Raw genomic sequence first — 4,539 nt, forward strand, 5'->3', positions numbered from 1 at the left:
AGAGTCCTCTGCGAACCAGTTTGCAGCTATCAAGTGGTCTCTGCGCTTGGGAGGGTGACCCGTGATCAGCACGTAGCTTGGATGGAAAAAGTAGCTGGTCCCAGAGCTATAGGCTGGTGAGTGGCGGTTTAAACCCATGCGTGGCTGCTGGGGTTCATGTCCCCTTCAGGAGATGTTGCCCGTATAGGCACCTGTTGGGCACAGCACTTGCAGAGCTGGGGAGCTGCGCAGCTCCATCAGTGAACTGTTGATTTACCTTAGTACTCGGCTTCTCTCTATCTGTCCACAGGCAAAGAATACTTAAGTGTGTGATCTTGCCAGGAAATTTTTTGTTGTTATAATTGTCATAAAAAAAAGTATTGTGACTCAGAATGAGAAAGTTGGTTTTTGAAAACCAGGAGGTTTGGGCTTAAGAGATATTTACAAAAATTTCACAAGCTGAGCTGGGTGTGATGGTACATGCCATTAATCCCAGCGGCTCGGTAGGCTGAGGCAGGAGAATTGTGAGTTCAAAGTCGGCCTCGGCAATTTAGTGAGGCCTAAGCCACTTAGTGACACCCTGTCTCTGAATAAAATATAAAAAGGGCTAGGGATGTGACTCAGTGGTTCAGAGCTCCTGGGTTCAATCACTGGTACAAAAAGAGAAAAGAAAAAAAGTAAAAAAGTTCACAAGCCAAGTAGGATGCGGGCCAGAGTTGGCCAAGTGAATGGCACATATCCTGTCATTCATACAGTGCCTGGAAACATTTCACCAATCAAGTTCAAGTTCAGGCTCTTTGTTATAAAACACTGTATTATGACTTAGAACAGCACACATGCAGATAAACGTGATTTCCGTTCAGGACCTGCCCAAATGAGGAATTCAAAATGTTTCTTTTCCCCTATTTTTAGACATCTAATCTATAAGATCTAACTTTTTCTAATCTCTTCTAGACATGCGAAAACTGGTAAGATCAAAACAAAATAAAACAACAACCCTGCTTTTTGAATATTTCAGCTCTTGCAATGAGCAAAATCTTTTTTTTTTCTTTTTTCTTTCTTTCTTTTCTTTTTTTAGTTGTAGGTGAACACAACACAATACCTTTATTTTATTTTTATGTAGTGCTGAGGATTGAACCCAGTGCCTCATCATGCTAGGTGAGGGCTCTACCACTGAGCCACAAACCCAGTCCAAAAGCAAAATCTCTATGTAAATATAGAATTTCTGAGTTAAGCTCATTGGTGGACTCACAGAATTCTGTAGCAAATAAATGTTTTGAAAGGAAAAAAAAAGTGCTGGGCACAGTGGTGCACCTCTGTTAATCCTAACAACTAGGGAGGCTGAGGCAGGAGGATCACAAGTTTGAGGCCAGCCTCAGCAACTGAGTGAGGCTCTCAGAAATTTAGTGAGACACTGTCTCAAAACAAAAAAATAAAAAGTGTTGGGCACTCCAGTCAGAGGGGCAGTTATAAAGAATACAAGTAACAATAAATGTTGGCGAGGATGTGGGGAGAAAGGTACTCTCATACATTGTTGGTGGAAATGCAAATTGGTACCACTATGGAAAGCAGTAAGGAGATTCCTTAGAAAACTTGGGATGGAACTACCATTTGACCCAGTTATCCCATTCCTAGGTTTATACCTAGAGGACTTAAAATCAGCATACTACAGTGACACAGCTATATCAATGTTTATAGCAGCTCAGCTCACAATAGTCAAGCTATGGAAACAATCTTAGGTATCTTTCAACAGATGAATGGATAAAGAAAGTGGGGTATATATATACAATGGAATATTACTCAGGCATAAAGAAGAATGAAATTATGGCATTTGCCAGTAAATGGATGGAACTGGAGAATATCACGTTCATGAAATAAACCAGTTCCCCAAAACCAAAGGCAAAATGTTCTCTCTGATTTGTGGATGCTAACCCACAACAACAAGGGAGGGTGGGAGAGGGAGAATAGAAATCCATTGGACTGGATTAGACAAGGGAAATAAAGGGAAAGGAAGTGGAAGGAGAACAAGAAGGACAATAGAATTGATTGGTCATAACTTTCCAAGTCTTGTATTTGAATGCATGACCAGGGTAGCTGGTCACATCATTTACGACAAGAGGTGGGAACCTAAATAGAGTAAGTCATACTCTATGTATGTACAGTCTGCCAAAATATAGTCTACTGTCATGTACAATTAAAAATAAAATAAATAAATTTTAAAAAAGGGTTGGGGATGTGGCTCAGTGGTAAAACACCTCTGGGTTCAATCCCCAGTACAATAAAAAAAAAAAAAAAATTGGCATTACCAGTGTCCCCACAGATGACATAAATGAGGTGGCAGCAGAGGCCCGTCTTGCACCGCGTTTACTTGTGGATGTAGCCTCACAGAGTCTGGTTGCTCTTCACAGTAGATCTATGGAGTCAATTTTGCTGCCGGTTGCAGGTGTTTTCAACAGTCTAGAGGAATCTTCAGTTAATAAACAGTGCAATAAATCTCTAGGTGCATTCTATTTCTTAAACAGTTCAGTCAGGGCAGACAGAATATTTGAGTTGGATTCTGTCTCCAGCAGACACAGGGGTTTCAGTGAGCTGCTTTACACACCCCAGAGGGGTCATTTACTGCAACCTTAGGATGTACTACAAGTGTCATGGCTAATTAAGTCAAGTCAAGGATTTGAAGGCATTTCTTGTTCTATACCCAGAAAGACAGTCATGAAGTTGTTTGGAAAAGCAGCCTAAGTTTACATGGAGTTTCATAACTTAGTCCTCTTTCCGCTTTCTCCCTGTCAGGCATGTTGCCGGTACAGTTTGCAAAAGATAAATCTGTGCCAAGAATTCAACTGTTCAAGAACCAAAATTACTGTGATCCTTGTGTGTACCTTGGAAGAGGGAGGCTAGTTTTCCTTGGCAAACTTGAGCAGTCAATTCATACAAACCTCATTTTTATGAATCTGTGTCTTTTGAGGTTGCAATGAGTTTAGCTGGAGGAAGCATGTTTAAACTTTTCGCTTAATACAAACTATTGAACTTAAAGTTGGCCCCAACATTTCTAGAGCAGATAGTGAAGATGGAACAGAATAAAAGCAGAATTGTTCAGGGAATCAGAATCTATCACGCTGTAAGCGAAATGAACATTCTGACCAACTGCAAGGTTGAGTAGAGAATAACAAAAATGGGAGGCCCCAATTTGAGTATGAAGTTATGCTTATGCTGTGCATGAGAGAACAACAGCTGTAATGTATTGAGTACCCTCATGTTGGACCTGTGCTTTACATGTGGGCCCATCCTCAACATGTTACATAGCTCCATTTTACAGATAAGAACACTGAGGCTAGTGTCAATAAGTAAGAGCTGGGGGTGGTGGTGCACACCTGTAATCCCAGCTACACAGGAGGGAGCCTGTGGCAGGAGGATCACAAGTTCTAGGCCTACCTGGGCAACTTAGTGAGACCCTGTCTCAAAATAAAAAATAAAAAGAGCTGGGATATATGATGCTTAAGGTATATGCTGCTCTCAGGTCTGTGGTGTGGGGGCCACTGACTCACATTGTGCTCTTTTCCACTTGGCATCTCAGAACATAACTTTGATTCCTCCTTCATCTGCGGTTCATAAGCTTGAAGTCCTTTTCCTTCCTTAAATGGGGATCTTGCACTGCACCAGTTAGCATTTAGGTAACGTAAGAGTAAATAGGCCCGACGGCCTGGCCCACCCCGCCCAGCCCATAATAGGTTTCCTAATTTCCAATTCCACATCATAGCAGCCTCATTGCACAGATAGAGAAACGCACCCAATCACTGAGTTCTAAGCAGGTGAGGTGCACGGAAACTTTCATTAGAAGTGAGACAACAGAGCCAGGTGTGGTGACCTGTGTATCTGTAATCCCCTCTACTCCATTCGGGAGGGTAAGGCAGGAAGATCACAAGAGGATCACAAGTTCAAGGCTAGCTTTGGCAGCTTAGACCTGTCTCAAAAATAAAAAAAAAATAGAAAGGTCTGGGGATGTAGCTCAGTGGTAGAGCCCCTCTGGGTTTAATCTTTAGTACATAAAAAAAAAAAAGACACTAAATATAAACACACACACAGGCACACACACACACACGCAAGCACGCACGGTTTTATTTGTCTCACTGGCACTGACCTACTGCTCTCCAAAATTTCCAGTCTAAAAAAATATTTCTGAAGAAAGGAAATAAATACCCACTTAATATTTGTTTATACTGTTCTATTGTTCAGTTTTTTCCTATAATAGAATATGTGTTTGGTTCACTCATTGCAAAAGCCTTTGCTACACATTTGCACAGACTTCTAATACATTTTTTAAAAAACAGTGCTAGGGATTGAACCCAGGGCCTTGTGCATGCTATGCAAGTGCTGTATCAGGGAGCTACACCCCTAGGCCCTAAGCCTTTCCTTAGTAAAAAAAAATAATAGAACATGAGTATAGCTTCGAGTCAAGGTCCTCCCCCCCAATTTTCTGGATACTTTCTTTTCACTGTTCAAGGGCTCAGAAGTGTGTACGCTTAGGGGGAGGCCTGGGGACATTTACAAACTACTTTTTTA

This window comes from Sciurus vulgaris (genome assembly GCF_902686455.1).
Source record: "Sciurus vulgaris genome assembly, chromosome: 15".
Taxonomy (NCBI): Eukaryota; Metazoa; Chordata; class Mammalia; order Rodentia; family Sciuridae; genus Sciurus; species Sciurus vulgaris.